This window comes from Lygodium microphyllum, chromosome 9, assembly GCF_053477565.2.
Source record: "Lygodium microphyllum isolate KBCC chromosome 9, Lygodium_microphyllum_v1.1.10, whole genome shotgun sequence".
Taxonomy (NCBI): domain Eukaryota; kingdom Viridiplantae; phylum Streptophyta; class Polypodiopsida; order Schizaeales; family Lygodiaceae; genus Lygodium; species Lygodium microphyllum.
In genome coordinates, this window is record NC_141143.1 from 18,823,443 (window position 1) to 18,846,728 (window position 23,286).

Sequence of the window (23,286 nt, forward strand, 5' to 3'; positions counted from 1 at the left end):
GGTAAAGATATCGGCTACCTGGTCTTGTGTCTTCACATGAAGTAGATCAATCTGTCCTACAAGTACCATTTCTCTAATGAAATCGTAATGAATCTCCATGTGTTTGGATCTAGCATGATAGACAGGGTTGCTAGCTAGTATCCATATACACCTCAGGTTGTATACATAACCCTCATGCTACTCCATATATACCTCTTCAAGCAAGTCACCATTCATGAATGCATTTTTTACATCCACTTTTCATAATTTTCAGCCCTTAGAAGCCACTAATGCAATGACTATTCTCACCATTTCCATCTTAGCAACCGAGCTGAAAGTCTCCTCATAATCTAGGCTGTATTGATGTGTATATCCCTTTGTAATGAGCCGGGCTTTATACCTTTCCAACGAACCATCTGACTTGCATTTCTCTTTATAAACCCATTTGCTTAAAGACATTGAGTATCTCATCCTTGTACTTCCGAATGTACAGCCATGTGTATCAGTTGAAATCATCTATCCAACCGACACTAGATTCTTGCAAATTTCGTTCTGCCATCTGTCCAATCGACAATATATTTTTGGTAATAGAAGGTACATGTAGTACATCATGTAGGCTCTTCTTTCTATCGTCATAGCTGTAGCAGTCTACCTTCCTACTGGTGGACTGTCTCACACTCGTGTCTGGTTTCCATCTCCTCTTCTTCTCTAGTGGTCGTTGTGCTCTATGGGGAGTAGCTGTTGCTGCACTAGAGGAGGCTCCACCTTGTACTCCAGGTGGCGGGCTTTGGCATGAGGCCTCTCCATGGCCGAGAAACGAGGAGATGCTTGCTTGGTGCCTGTCATGCAAGATCGAGGAGGCAAAGATGGAGAAGAGACAGAGGTTGGCTTCTCCTTTGTAGTTGTCCCCTCTCTTTTAGTGGATGTGGTGGCAATGGTAGTGGCAATGGCAACTTCTCTCTCTCTCTCTCTCTATTTTTGTGGTGGCAATGGTAGTGCCAATGGTTCCCTCATTCTTCTTTGCATTTGTCCCCTCTATTTTTGTGGTGGATTGGCGATGGTAGTGACCTCTCTCTCTCTCTCTCTCTCTCTCTCTCTCTCTCTCTCTCTCTCTCTCAATCTCCCTTGCGCACGTTGGTCTCTCTCACTTTTTCTCTCTATACACTCTTCATCAACAAAAAGAAAGAGAGAAGTAAAGAAAAGAGAAAAACAAAGAGAGAATAGATAATGCACTTACCTCAAAGCTTGAAGAAGAATCCCTTCGCGCTACTCTCCTTCTTCTTCTTCTCCTTCACGGGTTCCCTCCTTCTTCTTTGCAATTGTCCCCTCTCTTTTTGTGGTGGATTGGTGGTGGCAGCGACCTCTCTCTCTCTCTCTCTCTCTCAATCTCCCTTGTGCACATTGATCTCTCTCACTTCTTCTCTCTATACACTCTTCATCAACATAAAGAAAGAGAGAATTAAAGAAAAGAGAAAAAAAAAGAGAGACTAGATAATGTATTTACCTCAAAGCTTGAAGAAGAATCCCTTCGTGCTACTCTCATTCTTCTTCTTCTCCTTCACGGGTTCCCTCCTTCTTCTTTGTAATGGTCCCCTCTCTTTTTGTGGTGGATTGGCGGTGGCAGCGACCTCTCTCTCTCTCTCTCTCTCTCTCTCAATCTCCCTTACGCATGTTGATCTCTCTCACTTCTTCTCTCTATACACTCTTCATCAACAAAAAGAAAGAGAGAAGTAAAGAAAAGAAAAAAACAAAGAGAGAAGAGATAATGCACTTACCTCAAAGCTTGAAGAACAAAGAGAAAAACAAAGAGAGAATAGATAATGCACTTACCTCAAAGAGAAAAACAAAGAGAGAATAGTTAGTACACTTACCTCAAAGCTTGAAGAAGAATCCCTTCGCGCTTCTCTTCTTCTTCTTCTTCTCCTTCACGGGCTCCCTCCTTCTTCTTTGCAGTTGTCCCCTCTCTTTTTGTGGTGGATTGGCGGTGGCAGCGACCTCTCTCTCTCTCTCTCTCTCTCTCTCTCTCTCTCAATCTCCCTTGTACATGTGTTGATCTCTCTCACTTCTTCTCTCAATACACTCTTCATAAAAAAAAAGAAAGAGAGAAGTAAAGAAAAGTGAAAAACAAAGAGAGAATAGATAATGTACTTACCTCAAAGCTTGAAGAAGAATCCCTTCGTACTTCTCTCATTTTTTTCTCATTCGGGAGTTCCTTCCTTCTCCTTTACACTTGTCTCCTCCCTCTTCATGGATGGTGGCAGTGACAACGGCCTCTCTCTCTCTCTCTCTTGCTTGTTTACAAACCTATAAAATGCCATGCTCGGGTTTTGACAAATTTTTATGAAGCCCCTCTCTCTCTTGTTTTTTATTTCTTTCCATCTCTCTCTTCCTTCCCCCTTCTTCTCTCTATTTCTCTCCCTCCTTCCCTCCCCACTCTCACTCAACTCATCTCATTGCAAAGACAATCAAAGATAGAAAATAAAAAGCTTAAGAAACAAAGATATTGAAAGAAATGTCACCCCACCTCTCTTTATCTCTCTCCCCCCTCTCCCTTTACTTTTCTTTATTAACCTTCTCTCTCATTCTCTCATTGTTTTCCTATTTCTCTCTCCCTCTCTCACGCTCTCTATTTTTTCTCTCTATCTCTCTTTCTCCCTCTCTCTCTCTCTTCTTTTCACTCTCCTTCCTCTCTTTACCTCACCCTTCTTTTCTACGTCCTCCTCCTCTCTTCCTTCCCTCTCCCTCTCTCTATTTCTCCTCCCCTCCCGTCTCTCTCTCTCTATTTCTCTCCCCCTCTCTTTATCTCTCTATTTCCCTTTCTTTGTTTCCTCTCTCTTTGTTTTTCCCCCCCCCTCTCTTGTTGTTTCTCTCACTCATCCTCTCCCCCTCCATTCATATATGCGACGCAAATAGCGACGGAAATAGCGACGCAAATAGAGACGCAAATAGAGACGCAAATAGCGACACATATAGCGACGCTTTTAGCGACACAACTTTTTTGTGTCGCAAATGGCCGTCGCTATTGCCCCATTCCCTTGTAGTGAAATGGGTCCCCTAAGTATTAGTAGAGCATGAACCAAGTAAATACTTGTTTTCTAAACAGTGAACATTGGATCTATCCTACATAGTAGGTCAATGGTTGACCTCAAACATTCCAAATAATGATGTCCTCAATGTTGAGAAGGATGCCAAGCATGTAGCTAATGTTGGAGCATGTTGGAGATGACTAAGAGAAGACATCTAGGATAATTGACACAAATCACATAAATTGTTTTGCATGGTATTATTGCTACTTCTAGCCTCAATGCCCACTTATTGGAGCGTAAACCAACATTTGGAAGGTCCTGATCAATGCTAGAAAGAGTGTGATTGATTAGAGAAGCAACAAGACTGATGCATACCTTAATGAGTGGCTGCCATGAAAGCTAAGAATGGATATTAGACACTGACAAGAAAATTGGCTAGCTTATAAAATTGGCATAGAATCGATATTAGACACTGACAAGTAGCCATGGGTCTAGCTTATAAAATTGGCTTTAGTCTTTGGACACTCACTGCCCAAGTAATCATTATAGATATACACCCTACCTACCTAAAAAGGCTAAGGATAGTGTCTAACTTATAAAATGAATACTTTCATCTAAATAATATTCATTTCTCTTCTTCCTAGCAATGTGATGATGAAATTCACTCAAGTCCTAGGTTGGCTGGAATTTGTAGCTAATGTTATTGGCATCAATAATAACTGTTTAGGGATGATTACAATTGCACAATGCATTTACATGGATGGTCCCAACCATATGTCTTTATATGATGTAGCCATACCCTCTAAACTTTCAATACTAGTGTATGCTATTTAAAGCACCCAAAACTTTAGAAGACTTGAAGATTTGAAGACATCATAACTTCTATTTCTATACTTGCAAAAATATAGCTTCAATAAATACACTATACTCCTTCTAGAATCAACTTATGTTTTTTAGAGTTATCTTCACCATTAAAGCATTATGCCTTTATATAATCAAGACATATGTATTTAAGCTATACTATTTTCTTAAATTTATATGATTGCTCTTTAAGAGGAGAATTTTTATGTGATATTCTAGAGAATTAGAGTGTGACATTGCATAGCTTCTGAGCTATTGCTAGAAGAGACATTAGCAAACTATCATCAATAGGAATAGGGAATCGATATTAGACACTGACAAGAAAATAAGGAAATGCTAGATAAATTGATAGACTTGACCATAGAACTCAATGTGAGGAGAAGATATAGCTAGAGGTTGATGATATAAGGACGCTACTAGATAATGTAGGTTGTGTTATAGGATCTTCAACTGAGTCACACAGATTTAGCACAATGAAGATTACTAGATAACTCATATGCTATTCACATTAGACTACATACAACTAATTCTTTGTCAACAAAACTTGGACTCATGTGTGGTTTCAAGGACCAAGCAAAGATTCCCTTGATCTCTAAATTACATAGCAATGGATGTACCCTAGAACTTTGTAGAGAAATTTGAGGTGTGTGAGGCACACAACCTCACTATGAAGATTGCTCAAGCCTACATCATCTACACACTCCGCGATTTGTCCTATAAGCATAGGGCAATGGAAGGCTACTATATAGGTTACCTTCTCATCTAAGGAAGCCTTCTCCTGTGAAGGTTGATGCCATAGAGAAGATTGTGGAGACTTGCTCTTCTACTTCGAAGGTTCGCATGTTTCTTGGGGCTTGTGTGTTTTATCTTATTTGGATTCCTCATTTTGCTCATATTGCATATGATCTCTACCAGCTCTTGAGGAAAGGGCAATGTTTTTCTTGGGAGATAAAACATACTAAAGCCATGCAGAAACTGAAGAAATTATTGAGAGTTTCTCAGACTCTTCGAAATGTAGATTATGAGTGTGGGAGACCTATTGTTCTTACTGTTGATACTAGTCCTATCGCCATTGGATGGGCTGTTGGCCAAGACGATGCAGATGGACATAGGTATGCTATTCGATTTGGGGTGAAAGTCCTAAATGAACGACAACAAAGGTATTCACAAGTTAAAAGAGAGCTCTTGGGAGTTGTCACGGCTCTCAAGGATGATAGAGAGTACTTCATTGGAGCTGATGTGGTAGTCGAGATTGATTGTTTGTCTCTTCTAGGTATGATCATGTGTTGTTCTACTCTAGATATTGCCATGCTTAGGTGGATTGGGTACATAAAGTCCATGAATCCTGAGTTCAGGCACATAGTAGGTAAAGACCACCCAGTAGCCGATATGCTTTCATGAGCAAGGTATGATGATACGGATTTTTCTTGCATTGATGATGTTGATGATGGGACTGACTTTTAGCCATGCATGCTGATCATATTTGTCATGTGTTTGCTTTGGAAAGCTTTGATGAGACTTTGTATATAGGAGAGTATTTATAGATTGGGCATTATTTGAGTACTATGTCTAAATAGGATGGATGGACTGATGCAGAATTCAAGAAGATTAGAAGAAAAGCTTATGGTTTCTTCTTGCGAAGTGGGATACTTTGGAAGCATCCATGAAAACAAGGAGGACAGCCATTGAGAGTTGTTTGTGAAAGATCTTCACAGGTATGGATCATGAAAGATTTTCATGAAAGTCTTTGGGCTGGGCATCGAGCTGTTTGGGCGACCTATGAGAAGGTCAAAGAGTGCTATTAGTGGAGAGGCATGTATAGAGATATCTCACAGTTTGACATGCCCTAATTGTCAATTGTTCTCTTTAGTGAGGAATAGAGATGAGCTTCATCCTATCTACCCGCTATGTATTCATTACAAGTGGGTTCTTGATTTGATTACTATGCCTATTGGTTTATGGGGGCAGATGCGCTATATTGTTTTGGCACGAGAAGATCTCACAAATCAAGTGGAAGGAAGAGCATTACGAACAAAATCTTCAGTGGTTTGTAAGTTTCTGTTGGTGGATGTTATTTGCAGGTATGGATGTATTAGAAAAGTTAATGTAGATAGAGGTGAGTTGGATGCTGATGAGGCTAGGGAGTTTTTCTCTCACCTTGGCATTAAACTTGCTTTGACTTCAGTATATAATCCAGAAGGCAATGGGAAGAGCAAAAGAGGCTATCCACCAATTGTGAAAGCCTTGGCCAAAGCATGCGATGGACGGGTTCGAAGTGGCCTAGGTTGTTGCCTTATGCTTTATGGGCTGATCGCACTACTCATAGTGTGACTACAGGTTATATGCTAGCTGAGTTGATGTATGGGCAGAAGCCATTCATGCCTACAGAGACTTGCACACTTACTTTGAGTGCTTTATCATGGCAGCAAGAAGATATGACTAGAGAAGATCTTTTGGCTCTTCGTATTTGTCAGTTGGAGAGAAGACCTGAAGATATTGAGAGAGCAATTCAAAGACTCAAAGAGGCCAGGATTTACAACAAAGACCACTTTGATAGCAGACACAAATTGAGGCCAAAATAAATTAAGGAAGGAGATTGGGTGTTGGTCTATGACAGCAGTCTAGACAACCAGTATAGTGCTATTCGCAAGGTTTCCACATGATGGTTTGAGCCCTATTTAGTTCAGCATGTCCATGACAATGCTACATATTCCTTAGCAGAGCTTGATGGTACGGCTTTGCGGATTCCAATTGCAGGGAAGAGAATCAAACTATTCAAGGGAAGAGATGATGCAATCTATGCAGTCGAGGAATTTGATGATGCAATTTATAATGAACTTGAGCCAAGACATGAAGAAGATGTATCAAGAATCACGTGGTGGGGGACTTGCTTGAGTTGCTGCGCCAAACACACAATGTATACACAAGAGGAAGCTCACTCAAGAACACAAGAAGAGAGATGGAGGCCAAAACGTTTTGCTTCCACACACTCTACAATGTACACAAAGTATAGATAAGATACAATGTACACAAAGTATAGATAAGATACAATATAAAGGAAAGTGGCCTTCTAAGTCAAACAGTGCATAACCGACTACACTAAATCAACTAGCGCTATATCTTTGCCAGCTGTAGTAGGTAGGTGTAACAAACTAAATATAATAAGTGATAAGTCAGTGGCCATGTGAGTGTCATAATGACCACCAACGTGCTAAGTGTAGACGAGCACCCATCTAGCCAGGCGGTCCATCATCAATGTTTGCATGTGTTGAGCTTGCCATCTCAACACTCCCCCTCAAGCTAAACTCTATCTCTGCAACTCCAAGTAAGCTTCAGAACTTTTGAAGCTTCTCTGCACCCAATGCTTTGTAAAAATGTCAGCTATCTGATCTTGTGTACTGACATATACCAAGTCAATCTCTCATACAAGTACCTTCTCTCTCACAAAGTGGTAGTGCACCTCAATGTGTTTTGTCCTAGCTTGGAACACTGGATTCCTAGCTAGCTATATGCTATTCATGTTGTCACAATGAATGACAACTGGACCATCTCCCTACACATCTAAATCACCTAATAACTTTTGCAACCATACCACCTCACATGCTGCCATAGCAACACCTCTATACTCAGCCTCTGTACTCGATAAAGCAATTGTAGGTTGCTTTTTGCTACTCTATGTAACTATTGCACTACCAAGGAAAAACATGAATCCACCAGTAGATCTTTTGTCTTGCATGCTACCAGCCTAATTTGCATCTGTGTATCCAAAGACCTATACGTCCTTACCTGCCTCATAAAAAATTCCATAATGTAAAGTTGACTTCACATATCTCAATATACGTCTAACTACATCCAAATGAGGCTTTCTAGGCATCTGCATAAATTGACTGACAAGGCCAACAACATAGCTCATGTCTGGCCTTGTGATAGTCATATAAATCAAACTCCCTACTATCCTCTTGAACATAGTAGGGTCTTCTATCTCATCCCCAATGTCGACAGTCAACTTCACATTTTGCTCTAATGGTACTGAAAGAGGCTTACATGCTGTCATACCATACTTGGATAACATATCCAAGCCATACTGTCTTTGGGATAGCCATATACCATCATCACATCTGATCACTCAATACCAAGAAAGTATCTCGGCTCACCCAAATCTTTCATCTCAAACGTCTTCTTCAAGAAGTCCTTAACTTCAGCAATCCCACTGTCACTATCACCTGTAATAATCAAGGCATCCACATAGATGATTATGATGACCAAACCTGCATCTCCCTTTCTCACATAAAGTGAGTGATCAGCATCAAAAATACAAAATCCAATATTGACAAGATACTCTTCAATCTTGTCAGACCATGCTCTAGGTGCTTGCTTCAGTCCATAGAGCACCTTTAACCTGCACACATATGTGGGATGCTCTAAATCCTCATAACTTGCTGGTTGCTCTATATACACTTCTTCTTGCAATTCACAATGCAAGAAGGCATTCTTAACATCCATTTGCTACAAACTCCAACCTTTGGCTGCTGCCAAGGCAATCACACACCTAACAGTTGCTATCCTAGCAACTGGACTGGATGTCTCTTCATAATCTATGCCATATGTTTGAGCATAGCCTTTTGCAACCAGCCTAGCCTTATACTTGCTAACTGAACCATCTACATTATGCTTGACTTTGTAAACCCACTTACAGCCAATAGCTTTCTTACCCTTAGGTAAGGGTACCAAATCTCAAGTCTTATTGGTTTTTAATGCAACCATCTCCTCATCCATTGCTGCATCCCAATGAGCATGACCAACAGCATAAATGTGACAAAGTATTTGTTGCCACCGAGACACATTCTCTCTAGGCCCCCAAACATCTGTATGCACTACATCAAGTATTTTTCTACTCACTTCTTTGTCACGTGAGAAGGGTTGACTTGCTTGCTTACCAAACTGGCATGCTTCACAGACTTTATGCAATTCTACAACTCTAAATGAAGGCAACCCTGTAACCAATCCTTTGGACTGCATTAATTTCAGCCTTTGTACATTTGCATGTCCAATACGTTTATGCTATATTTCAATATTTGCAACTACTCCTTTTCCTTTAGCATACATAGGAGCACCCATTGTAGGAATTCCAACATCTAAAGTGAACATGCGGCCAACTCTACTTTCTTTTGCGACCAACTTGCACTTATCATTAAAGTCTTCTACAAAACAACCTTTTGCATTGAATCGGACCTGCAATCCCTGCTCTACCATTTGGCCAACATACACTAGATTCTTTGTGATTAATGGCACATGTAATACATCTGTCAGAATCTTTGTCTGGCCATCATACAAGGACAAGGGAACCTTTCCATTCAACAGACTGGTCATATGATTAGATGCACATGAATCGACATACCATACATCATCATGTGTTCCCTTTCTTGTAATTGCATTCATCATATGCTGCATAACAAACATACGCTCATTTTTGTCTTCATTCTGTCGTGAAGACGATGCATAGTTTCCTTGCTGCAATTTACCATTGTGAATATCATCCTTCTCAGCATAGCAATGGGTTGCAATATGGCCTGTTTTGCCACAATAATGGCAAACAATGGCAAAATTTTTAGAACCTCTATTCTGCCATCCACCTCTTCCTCTTGAGCTTCCCTGCCTCTAAAGTTTCCTCAGCCTCCTAAAACCTGCATTTCACCAAATTGCTGATTGAACTTGTTTTGCTGGTTATCGCCAGCACATCCCATACCACGGCCTCTCGAAGAGGATCTACCACGTCCCTTTTCTTAACCTGAGTAAAATGCTTTGATCTGTTCACCATTTCTTTGAGATGAATCACCCTACATATTGATCTCTTCAGTAATCATGAGAGAGGTCAGCTCATCAAAATCTGAAAATGGCTTCCATACATATACTGAAGTAACAAATGATTTCCATGCCTTCTGATTATTAAGGCCACTCAAAGTGGATAAAACTGAATCATCATCATCAGACATTGCATCAATTGCTGCTAAAGCATTTGCAATGCTCCTCACCTTCAACACATACTCATTGACAGACATTTTCCCTTTCTTAAATGCATTCAACTCCTGCTTGAGTTGAATCTTTCGTGCCTTTGTATTTACTGAAAACATGTTCTCAAAAATTGTCCAAGTTGCATGTGAAGTTTCTACATTCTTGATATGTCCCAGCATAGTATTATTAATGACTGTAGATAGCCAGCACATCACCTTTTTGTCCTTCTCATTCCACTCTTTCCATGCTTTTAATTCATCTGCAATTGGAGGGATACCTAGATCTGGCTCCTTTGTCTTCACCTGAAACAAACTCATAAAGGCCCTTTCCAATGAGGAAGTTCCTCACACGGAACTTCCATGAAGGGTAGTTGTTCTTATCGAGCTTCTCAATAATGGGATTTCCACTATTCTCAGCCATTATCACAAACAAGGTTACAACACAGCAAGCTAGTCTTTTGCAATCTTTCACAACACGTGCACAACAATACACCAAGCAACCTTTTTCATTGATTGTTCAATAGTACATATAATCTGCAACCTGTTTTGCAGATAAACCTTACGTTTGCTTCCGGCAAACATCTCAAAAATTACACATTCGAAATTTGTAACTTGTGCATCAACTTTTGGTTCATACAACCGAAATCACAGTGTACCATGAACCTGCTGTTTGCAACCTTGCGGCTCTAAAATGGGCACTAAAACGGCCTGAGACGCCCAAAATAACTGTGGGTGTGCGAGCAGAGCACTGTGACATTTGGTGTGTGAGCAGAGCCTATTTACAGAATATACAATGCTTTGCTCGCACACCAAATCTCACAGCAATCTGAGATTTTCGCTCTACCCTGCTTCTGGTGCCTCCACCAGCACTATCCAAGAGAGCTCGTGAAAGAATGGGAGAGCTTCTTACCCATTGCTTGCTTGCTCAAACCTTGCTTCTTCTCCTTCACTTTAGCCTTCAAAATTAGCCTCTCTCAATGGCGTGATTCTGATACCATGTCAAGAATCACGTGGTGGGGGACTTGCTTGAGTTGTTACACCAAACACAAACTGTATACACAAAAGGAAGCTCACTCAAGAACATAAGAAGAGAGATGGAGGCCAAAACGTTTTCTTGCTGATTTTTTCTTCTTCTTCCACACACTATACAATGTATACAAAGTATAGATAAGATACGATATAAAGGAAAGTGGCCTTTTAAGTCAAATAGTGCATAACCGACTACACTAAATCAACTGGCGCTATATCTTTGCCAAATGTAGGTAGGTGTAACAAACTAAATATAATAAGTGATAAGTCAGTGGCCCTGTGAGTGTCATAATGACCACCAACGTGCTAAGTGTAGACGTGCAGACCCATCTAGCCAGGTGGTCCATCATCAATGTCCGCACGTGTTGAGCTTGCCATCTCAACAAGATGAAGATGTGAACTGCATCGCTTGAAGAAAGAATGAGGTCACCTTCTTCAGATCCGTGTGATCCACACCCTCCTATGGCAACTTCAAGTCTAATAGCATCAGAATCATCTTCTTGAGATCTCAAAAGCTGTACTTTTTGCAGACTAGAATCAAGAGACCAAAAGGGTGAGATCAACACTTGGCTCCCTTTTGGCCCATGCAATCCACTATGGTTTTGTAGATTGCTTAGGTCAGAAGAACCATGCTTGAAGTTGATGGTAGATGTTGCTTTATCTTGTTGTATTGACAAAGATTGATGTGTGAATCCATTGAGATTACGTTGCTGCATGGCTGTATGATTTACAAGACTGACATATCTTACTCCAGAGTTTTGCATCATTTAGATAAGATAAGGTTCTAGAAATGGCATCATAGATGACATCAAGAAAAGGGCTCTTCTTTGGTGATTGCTTGCAAAGAATACACATCACCATTAAAAAAACACTTTGACATGCTCCTCAAGTCTTCAATAATCGATAATTTCTTTTATAAGTTATTGGCTTTTGTTCGTGCAATGTGCCCTAAGAAGTATATGCTTTGGAATAGGACTTCGTGCCCATACATACATGATTAAAGAAGATATGAAAATTGGAATTCATGCTATGCAAATACTCAAGCAATGCTCACATGAAAAAATATGGATGCACTTGAAGAATATATGTTGTGCTTAGCCTATCTACTCGTGCTTGTGCATCATACAAAATGTAGACAAAATTCCTTGATTATTTAAATCCTTATCCTCATCTCTCAACGGTCTTCAAAAAGATATAACACACTCCGCTCCTTCCGCCCATAATCTCACGAACACTTAAGAAATGATGGTCCTCAAGATGTTGACTAGATATGAACAATCCATTTCTCAATTGGTGGCGTCCTTCACGACCCTCTAACTCACCCAACCACCTTACACACTCAACCAGAGGTTTCTAAATTTGTGATGATCATCCCAAATATTGTGCGTGTAAGAAGTGTGCGTGCTCAATGACAGGTGTTCTCTCATGTGCATGTGCATCTAAAAGTTATTGCATATAGCTGTAGCGGACCTCATGTCATGCAAGTGCTCAATGATGGTGCAAAATGTGCATAATCCCAACCCATGGCATGGAAGTATTTGATAAGAACAGGAGACGACCCCTGAGTGCAGTGCATCAACAAGTGCAACGTGAAGTGCTTGTGAACCCATTATCCCCGTGATGTGTAAGAGTCTCAACAAGAAAACAAGCCTTGCTCCACAATGTTCGGTAGCTAATAGCAAACTCCAGCATCAACGTGTCCAAAAGAATACCAAGCTCGACCAAGGCTATCAAGTTTCACATTCAACAAATCAAACAAAATGACAAAAACAAATCCTAAGCTAGACAAACACAAGAAATTCAACAAAATAACAAAACGAACTGTCGCGCAAACAACTAAGCTAGCAGAAATCAAACCTAACTACAATTTGACTAGGGGTTTTCGATTTTCAGAAAAACACTTGACATATTTAGCCCTTCCCCTAGTCTGCAAACATTTAGGTGCAGCAGTTGCTTTCATAGAGTGTTGCTACATCATCCATTTAGTTTCCTCATTCTTTTGTTGAAATTGTTGTTCTGACCACTCCTCTATTTGTATTGTCATTAACCTTGATATATACTTCTTTAATCTATACCCATTTATCCTTTGTTTATGTGCCTTCCTATCCAAATTTTCTAACGCATAAGTTCCATTTTTAAACTTCAGAAACTCTGAATGGTCTTTCCCACTTTGTTTGGAATTTCTTTTGAAAAGTATGATCCAATTTACTAATGTATCTCAAAACTAAATCCTCTTTTTTTAATATTTATATTTATATTTTTAATTAATCTCTTGTAGATTTTTTTCTTGACTTCTCTCATATTGATCACACACTTCCTGTCTATTTAATTGTGCTTCTTGTAATTGTATCAACCTTTTTGCAAAATAATTTTTTTCCTCTCCTTCAGTCAACTTTTCAAACATCCTTAAAGTCGATATTTCTACTTCTATAGGTAGTAAGCCTTCCCTTCCATAAACTAGTTTAAAAGGAGAAAAACCTGTACTTTCTTTCCTTGCTAATTAATAAGCCCACAAAGCACTTGGCAACTCAATATCCCATGTTTGAGGACGATCCTTTGTCATTTTAGACAGCATTCTTATTAACTCCCCATTGAATTGCTCGTTGAGACCATTACACTGAGGATAGTATGGTGAGACAAATCTTTTTGTTATTTTTAGTTTCTCACAAAGATAGTTAATTAATTCTCCCTTAAAACGTGGTCCTCTATCTGACAAAATCTCTAGAGGTGTTTCAAATTTATAGCATATATATTCATAGATGAATTTTCCCACATCTATGGCTCTGATGTTTTTTACAACTTTAGCTTCTACCCATCGAGAAAGATAATCAATTGCTGTCAAAATATATATTTTTCCTCATGAAGTATGTGGTAATGGACTAATTGCATCTATTCCTTATTTTTCAAAAATTTCATATGCAAGGATTGTTTTTCTTGTTTTTGGTTTTAATATTCTCTTACTCATTCTTTGACATTCATGACAAGATTTGCACCAGTGATTGACATCTTTTTGAACACTTGGCCACATATATCCTTCAATTAAAATCTTTTGCAAAGTTATTTTGTAAGAATAATGTCCCCCACATGCCCCCTCATGATTTGTTTCTAGAATGTGATATATTTCTTCTTTCCAAGGCACTCTTCTTAAGATTAAATCCACTCCTTTAGCATAAAGGACATTGTTCACCATTTTATATCTTCGAGGTCTTCTTAAAAACCCATATTTTTTGTTTTTTTGAATACTAGACTGCACTTTCCCTATTAACATAATTTTTTCTTCCAAATCTCTATAGAGCTTCTCTTCCTTTATAAAGAGAAAGATCTGCTTTCATTACGAATACTTGACAAATTGCTAATTGGGCTGCATTGTGAGCTTCCTGATTTTCTTCCTTGGGAATATGTTTCAAACTCCAGGCTTCAAACTGTTTTAAATCTCTTCGAATTCTATTACACAACCTGCCAAACTCTGAGTATTTGCTTTACTAATAGTAGAGCATCACCTCTAATTCTCAACCTTTGAATTCCTATTCTTTGACATAGCATAATGGCTGCTTGTAAGGTTGCATACTCAGCTTCGTTGTTACTTGTTGCCTCAAGTTTAACTATTTCTTTTTTTATCAACTTCCCTTAAGGATCATAAACTACTATTCCTCTTGATGATGCTTGGTGTGCCTTACGATATGATCCATCAAAATACATCAAAAATGAGTTTTCTATTTCTGGTTTTACTTCTTCTTTATCTTCAAATTTTCCTTTTAGCAAGAAGGAGATTCCTCTATAGGTCAAAAGGTCTGCTAGTGTAGCCCTAGTTGAGTCTTCAACCTAGAATTTATATTGAAATTCTTCTAGTTTAACAATCCATTTCACAACTCTTCTTGAGAGATTTGAGTTATTTACCAACTGTGGTAATAGTGTATAGCTTGTCAAAATAGTAAAGGATTTTGGTAGTAAATACCTTCTAAACTTTCTACATGCAAATATCACACTTAACATTACCAGTTCAATTTCTGTATATGTTTTTTCTATTTGCAACTTCACTCGACCTGCGAAATAGATAGGTCTCATATATCTAGAATTCCTTCCTTGTTGCATCAGAATTGCTCCAATAGCATATTCTCCAACTGAAGGATTCACAAAAAATTCATTTTCCCAATCATGTGCTTGAACTGATGATGCACGACCCACAATTTCCTTGACCTGTTGAAACGCTTCTTCAACCTCTTTAGTTCACTCTAAAGGATCCTTCTTGGCTACCATTTGTAAAACTGATAGAGTAACTGAGATGCCAAAGGAATGAATCTTGATAGATATCTTACCTTATGAATGAATGCCATAAGTTCTCTAGTATCTATAGGTGATACTAAGGTTACTAGGGCTTCCACTTTTTCAAGATCAGGCTCTATTCCATTTTCTGAAACTACATGACCAAGAAGTTTCACTTTTTGGTTGAGCTATCTTGCATTTTTTTGGATTTAACTGACAATCGTAACTATCCAATCTTTCAAATACTTTTTCAAGTTTTTCACAATGTTCTAATCTTGTACTATGAACACAAATATCATCAATGAAATCTCTAACAAACTTCCCTAAGTAAGGGGCTAACACTCTATTTATCCTCCCTTGATACCAAGCCGGCCCATTACTAAGTCCAAAAGGTAAAACTCTATAGCCAAAACAACCCCATGGTGTTATGAAAGTCATTTTCTTCTAATCTTTAGGAGCAGTTAATGGGTAATTGAAAATATATGAAATATTCATCACAAACACTGTACCTTTCAAAACCTGCAACTGAATCTAAGATTTCATCTATGAATGGAAGTGGATAATGATCTCTTTTTGTGAAAACATTTAGAGGTTTATAATTTACACAAATTCTCCAACCTCCTGTTTTCTTTGATGCTATAGCTATTGTGCTTACCCATTCTAAATGTTCTACAGGATAAATAAATCCTACTTGAAACAATTTATCTACTTCTTCTTTCAAGACTAACATTTGTTTTGAAGTCAAGGGCTTTAACTTTTGACATACTGGCTTGGCATATTCTTTCAGTTCAATTTTTAGCCCTTCCCCTTTCATTCCTTTCATTCCTTTGACTTCTATGTATGAAATTGCAAAAAGATTTGGATATTTATTATTACAACTTCATCAAAAGTACTAGGTTCTTTAATTTCCAATTTTATCCTCATCTCTCCCTACAAAATTTTAATAAAATGTTTAATTTTCAATATTTCCAGGGCTCTCTCTCCAGGGCCTAAAGTTACATTCCAACGATCCCAAAGTCTAGCGTACTCCATGGCAAAAAAATCTATGGTATAGTCTTCTCTCTTCTGGCAAGTTTCTATTTTTCTCCAAAGGTCCTGGGAAGTCTCAGTTTCCTTAAAACGGTCAAGGAACGCCTACTTAGTTGCTTCATATTCTATAGGAACAAGACGATTTCACAATCTAAGGGTCTTCTCATAATCCTCGAACCAATTATAACCTTCATCCAACAATTGAAATTTCAAAATTTGGAGTTTTAGGGTTGAGTCATTTATTCACTGGATAATACATCCAAGCTCCAGTTTTTCGAGGAAACACTGAGGATCCTCTCCCTTCTTACCATAAAATCCAAGAAAAGAACTAGCCATTGGAAAAACAATTACAAATAAGAAATCAATCCACAAATCATGCACAAAGTCAAAATTTTTCATTCGGCACTCCTCAACTGGGGCACCAAAAAAGAGATGTTACACAAGAGGTGATCGAGAGCAAACCTCACTCACAACTTGATAACGAGATGTTAAAGAGTGCCGGTTGAGGTAATTTGATTTTGTCAGATACACAACACAACACAAAAATTTAAATGTTTTGACAGAAACCACACGAACCACACACGAAAAATAAAACAATAAACAACGCCTCTTGTAGCTCAAGACAATTCAAACCGAAATTCAGGTAGAGTATCACAAAACCCAAAAAAAAAAAACAATTTGAATATAAACCAAACGAAATATATTCTCATACCTTAACAACCGTGAGCTGACGCTCGGCACTTCGACATTCAAAAGCTTCGACTTCAAATTGGCATGACACGGGCTCACTCTAGCATGCAACCCTCCACACTCTTCTCTCATAAAATACAATTGCAATCAAAGGGGAAGGCCCTTGGCGCTCCCTTCTCCTCTCTTTATATAGATTTTTTTGGTTACATACGTTGAGTGTGCTTTTCTAAAAGCATAAGTGGTTTCTTTCAAGGCGTAGGCTTGGAAAAAAAAGAAACATTCAAAATTAAATCCTTCGGGCTCATTTCTAAGTGGAAAGCCTTAAAGGCTTTTAATAGTCTAGTTGAGTTTTTGAAACGCTATCCCGTGCTTGTCAGAGAATGCTGTCGTCGTCTGTACTCATGATCAGGAAGTTTTTTTGGAAAACCTTGAAACCCTCACTAGCTCTTGTGTTAATTTCTGCACTTGTGCATTAAACTCTTGACGAGATACATGAAGCTTTTGAGCATCAGCCTGTGCTCTCTGTAGTTCAGCCTTCAAGGGCTCAATGTTCTGTAGGTTTGCTTCCATCTTGGCCACGGCTCCTTCTCATTCCGCCATCCTCACCGGCCATGCCGCCGCGTCCAGCTCCACCACCTGCAACTGTAATGCCTGAGCCTCCAACCCGGGACCTACCTTCATGGCCACCTGCTGCTGCTGCTGCTCGGCCATGGCCACCCGCGGCCATGCCACCGTGTCTAGCTCCTCTGGATATACTAGCTCCACCACCCATTGCCGATCCTCCAGGACCGCCTCCTCTTGCCATGGCACCTCCAACTGCGGACCTAGCTCCATGGCCACTTGCTGCTGCTGCTCCTCCATGGCCGCCAGCTGCACTCATTCAAGCTCAAGCTTCCACTTACTTGGAGGATGATAGTTTTCTTCTTCGAGCACACCCTCATTCATCTGTTTGCCTTTATCATTGTCCTTCAAGCGGCTCCTAATCGGAAAAGCCTCCATGGACTTTCTCTTACTTTCAGAAGAGTTCTGAGTTCCCTCATCTACAAAAACAGAATTGCTGTTTAACTTCATGGGATCTGCTAGGCACAGACTCGATTCAATCTGCCTTATTCTCCTCTCTCCGCTCCTTTAATCATGGTTTTTAGCACCAACTGCGTCGCTTGAAGAAAGAATGAGGTCACCTTCTTCAGATCCGTGTGATCCACACCCTCCTATGGCAACTTCAGGTCTAATAGCATCAGAATCATCTTCTTGAGATCTCAAAAGCTGTACTTCTTGCAGACTAGAATCAAGAGACTGATAATTTCTTTTATAAGTTATTGGCTTTTGTTCGTGCAATGTGCCTTAAGAAGTATATGCTTTGGAATAGGACTTCGTGCCCATACATACATGATTTAAGAAGATATGAAAATTGGAATTCATGCTATGCAAACACTCAAGCGATGCTCACATGAAAAGATATGGATGCACTTGAAGGATATATGTTGTGCTTAGCCTATCTACTCGTGCTTGTGCGTCATGCAAAATGCAGATAAAATTCCTTGATTATTTAAATCCTTATCCTCACCTCTCAACGCTCTTCAAAAAGATATAACATACTCCGCTCCTCCTGCCCATAATCTCACCAACACTCAAGAAATGATGGTCCTCAAGATGTTGACTAGATATGAATAACCCATCTCTCAATTGGTGGTGTCCTTCACGGCCCTCTAACTCACCCAACCACCTTACACACTCAACCAGTTCCTAAATTTGAGATGATCATCCCAAAATATTGTGTGTGCAAGAAATGTGCGTGCTCAATGATATGTGCTGATCTCTCATGTGCGCGTGCATCTAAAAGTTACTGCACATAGCTGCAGTGGACCTCATGCCATGCAAGTGCTCAAGGATGGTGCAAAATGTGCGTAATCCCAACCCATGACATGGAAGTATTTGATAAGAACAAGAGACGACCCTCGAGTGCAGTGCATCAACAAGTGCAACATGAAGTGCTCGTGAACCCATTATCCCCGTGATGTGCAAGAGTCTCAACAAGAAAACAAACCTTGCTTCACAATGTTCGGTAGCTCATAGCAAACTCCAGCATCAACGTGTCCAAAAGAATACCAAGCTCGACCAAGGCTATCAAGTTTCACACTTAACAAATTAAAAAAAAAAGACAAAAACAAATCCCAAGCTAGACAAACATAAGAAATCCAACTACGAAATAACAAAGCAAACTGTCATGCAAACAACTAAACTAACAGAAATCAAACCTAACTACAGTTTGACTAGGGGTTTTCAATTTTCAGAAAAACGCTTGACAACGTGTTTAGGAGTCTAATTAGAGTCATCAGGGCCAGGGCGTATTTTAGGTCCCAACAAGTTTCCTCTTAGGTTGGGGTCACTCTTTTTCCACTAAGCTTATGACTAGTCGATTTTCCTTTTATATGCACTTTGGCTTTTGTGGGTATAGTTTGTGCAAATATGAATAGAAATTGTTTGCAACCTTTTCATCCATTGTAGGTTTTCTAAGTGTAGCTTCATGTGATAATATAATTTTCATGAAAATGAGCTTATATTTTAATAAATATTCACAATAAAAAGTTTTCTTCATCCATAAGTAACGAGTTAAAAATTTTACAAAAGCGTTGTGTGCATGTGTCATGCCTAGATTAACACATTCCACTCTTTAAAACTTTATCACAATCCAAATGATTTGACTTTGGTATCTTTTGATCTTTTCCATTCTTTCTTGCTTTCACGTTAGCTTGCCTTCAACAATCTTTTCTTATGAGGGTTAACAAGCATAGTGGCATTGTTGCAATAAGCTCAATGTGGCACATACAACAACCATATGTGCTTATCACTTCAAGATGATTTGAGCATCAAAAATCATTAGTGAGCATGATGGTGCCAAGTCTACTATGTAAGACAATGCTATTGTCACTTTCCCTAATTTTACCGCACTACTCTACAACCTTTAATGTTGCTAATATGAGTTTGGCTATTGTAATATAGATTACTACTACTATTGATTAGGCCCCAACTTGAACTCTTACCTTGAGTCTAGCTCAAAGATCTATTGTTTGGGTCATTTTGAGCTAGTTGTGCGAATGGTGATAGGTTCTTTTTTAGTTTTAGCCAATTTGGCTCTTTTTTGTGGTACAACCCCCCGTGCAATAGATCTCAAACTCGCTATTCCATAGAAGGGTGACGAGCCCCAAATATTACATATTTCTCCAAAAATATTTTGCTAAAGCATAAAATTTATAATAGATATACAAACATGGAGAGAAGTAGCATCTTTATTACTACTGGTTTGCCATCAAAGGATAGGGGTTTAGATTTCCCCTTGTCAATTTTCTCTCACTCTTTCTTTTCTAGCCAATCTACTCTTTTTTTCATGATAATTGTGAATCCCATTGGAAAAAAAAGATAACAAAAAGTTTGCCCAAGGCCAATTAGTTTGAAATCGAAGGCATCGAGCCAAGGTTCTGGGTCTGCCTAAGTTAGTGGAATTAATATTTTAGCCTTAGGCTTACTATTTTTAGAATTAGAGAGATCACAAAATTAAGTATAGGCAGGTTCATGATCGATTCTTCTCATCTTTAACTAATTTTTAGAATTAGAGAGATCACAAAACTAAGTATAGGTATCCTTGAAGTTGATTGGAGCCCGAAGAGGAACACCAAGAAAACGGTGAATCTACTACAAGAAAATATATATTGTATCATCAACAAGCATGTTTTTCATATTTTAATCAACCACAAGAAGAAAAACCACACCAATCTTCTCAAATCTTCATGCAACATCATATAACAATTCTCCAATGGATTTATCACAAAAATATTTCAACACATTCTTCATGTTCTTCATCAAACGAATAAGAGAACACAAAGGAATACTCCACTTTGAATGAAAATCATCACATAGTATTCATCTTCAATAGCTTCAGAGTCTCTCTCATAATCTCCTCACTCATAGATACATTGTTTTGCATGAAAAAATAGCTATCTCTCACTCTCTATCTCTCTCACTAATGCTCTCTCTCAATAGTACATTGCAATAATCAAGAATAACCATCCATAACCCCTCTTTGGTTGTGGATACCCCTCCTAAGAGGTATGCTTGATATGAAGGCTCACTAGAGCCACTATAGTGTCCTTTCGTAGCTTAACAGTATCACTATCACTTTAATCTTTACTTGAGTCTTCACCAGCTACTTTTTCCACTTCTTTGAGCTATTTTGAACTTGTATTCATCTCTTTCAAAGATTAGAAATATTTTCCAAGCTATACATTCATCCCACAAAACACTTACAGAGATATACAGAACAAAAACATAATAGAGACAGAGGCTCTATAGAAGCTCAACAGAAGGTCTACAATATCATACATAAGGTCATCAGAAAGCATTTAGCTCAATTAAAATAATTTAAAACCATAAAAAATCATTCAATAAGCTTCAAAACACTCTTAAAATCCATCAATCATCATTCCAATCTCTCATTCAGAAAGAAAATAGAACAAAACAAAAGCTGAATAGAACTAATCAAAACCTATCAAACACTCAACAAAACCTTTCAGCACATCATATCTCCACTGAAAAACATAATGAGCTTCTCAAACCTATTGAACCTTATCTAAAACTCTCTAAAACACTTCCAAAACAATCGATCATAATTTAAATTATACATAAATCACCCAAAAATCCAACAAAAAAAACAAAAAACACAGCCATATCAACCCTCAACATATCCCCACACTTAATCAAGGAGCATCCTCACAACCTCAGAAAAAGAGAATAAAATTTCAAAATATAGCTCAACTTGATCTTCCACAGTAACTTCAGGAAACACTATCCAAGCACAACCCTAGCTTATAACCCACATCTACTATAGAATTGTGATGAAAGGAAAATACATTTATTTATAAACACTGCTTAGAAACAGAAAAGCTTGACAAACTTTTCCAGGATATAAGAGGTTTCTTTCGCAAAAGCATCCATCCATCAGATAGAATAATGAACCACCATCAATTAACTTCTTGATTAGCTTCGTCTTGATCTTCAACTCCACACAAGAAGGATAAAACACCACATATACATCATAGAATATACACAAAACTCACACACACACAAGACATAGTCTAAATGGCACATGCTCCCAAAACAATGGAGAGCAAAGAGAAAGATTTTCATTAAAAAGATCAGTACAACTAAGAGAGTATCCATAGGCTATGTCGGATGAATATATTTTTTCTTGAACTTCATACTCAGCTTGAGATGTTCCAAACTCTTATTCTCATCTACAAAATGTAGAGGCACATTTTGAAGAAACTATAAACAACACATCCTTTCCAACATGATAATAAACCTAGTATGAAAAGCTTGTGCAAAATAATATAGGACATCTATTTGAGCAACAATCACATCTTCATTATGATTAATTATCAAGTTTGGAATACTCTTCCAAGTATTCAGATGAGACAACTAATGCATAAAAGCAAGATACCAACAAAATGACATGCCAAGCATACCGAGGTATCTTGAGAATGAGCACGTACTCTAGTAAATTAAAGATAAGTAGAACATTCTGCATAAGTGTCCCAGGACCCAAGAATGATAGACCAATCAAACACTAGTCGTGTCAAAGATTCATTCAATGTCCACTATCATCGACAAAGGATATCACTATCATATCTAGAAGTATCCATCACTAATTATGGAGAAAAATTAATATAGTTAGATGGAGATGGTAAGGAAATAAGAGGGGAACAGTGAAGAGGTGGGTAAGATAAATCATAAAATGAAGATATTTGAAGAGATAATGATGATGGAAAAGAAGGCAAAGAAAGTAAATTTTTTTTGAAGGGATTCTATTGGAAAAACAGAGGGAAGAGGTGGGACAGCAGGAGTAGGCAAAGATGCAGGATTAGCAATAAATGGGCAAGTAGTAAAAGAGGGGAAACTACAGGGGTAAAAGATAAGAGAGGGATACTATCTAGATTAGAAGTGAGGATGGCAATATACAAGGGTAATCGATAAGAAATTAGGGAATAAAATAGGATCTCATGAGGATTATATGGGTAGATGGAACATTGAAAATCAAAAGCTGAAAAGAAATCCTCAGTAAACAAGGGATTGTTAACAATATGGTTCAACACTTGGGATTGCAATGGTTGGATACTCGACTTATGAAAGACACTCCGTTGACGGCGAGGATCCAGAATATCATCCTCCAAAGAACGATGCCAAGCATAGCCTCTACACCACAATGTCTGTTGATGATAATTCTTGAGGCCATCAACCAAAGTCATCTTAGTAGAATGTACATACATAATTACCGGCAAAATCACATCTCTTACATAAAGATTCATGTCCTCCTTATTAGGGACATGCAGATCTCCTTGAAG

The 23,286-nt window shown here is 38.5% G+C and overlaps 2 long non-coding RNA genes across 2 annotated transcripts; both read right to left on the bottom strand.

Annotated features, from left to right (window-relative positions):
• Window positions 1–1,223: 1,223 nt before the first annotated feature.
• Window positions 1,224–17,041, bottom strand: LOC148030833 (uncharacterized). Its single transcript, XR_015691960.1, has 4 exons — window positions 16,911–17,041; window positions 1,851–2,283; window positions 1,484–1,683; window positions 1,224–1,412 (listed from the first exon to the last, which is right to left on the bottom strand). It is a non-coding gene; the product is annotated as an uncharacterized LOC148030833 (long non-coding RNA).
• Window positions 17,042–17,279: 238 nt separating this feature from the next.
• LOC148030834 (uncharacterized) lies at window positions 17,280–18,183 on the bottom strand. Its single transcript, XR_015691961.1, has 2 exons — window positions 18,070–18,183; window positions 17,280–17,928 (listed from the first exon to the last, which is right to left on the bottom strand). It is a non-coding gene; the product is annotated as an uncharacterized LOC148030834 (long non-coding RNA).
• Between the last annotated feature and the right edge of the window lie 5,103 nt (window positions 18,184–23,286).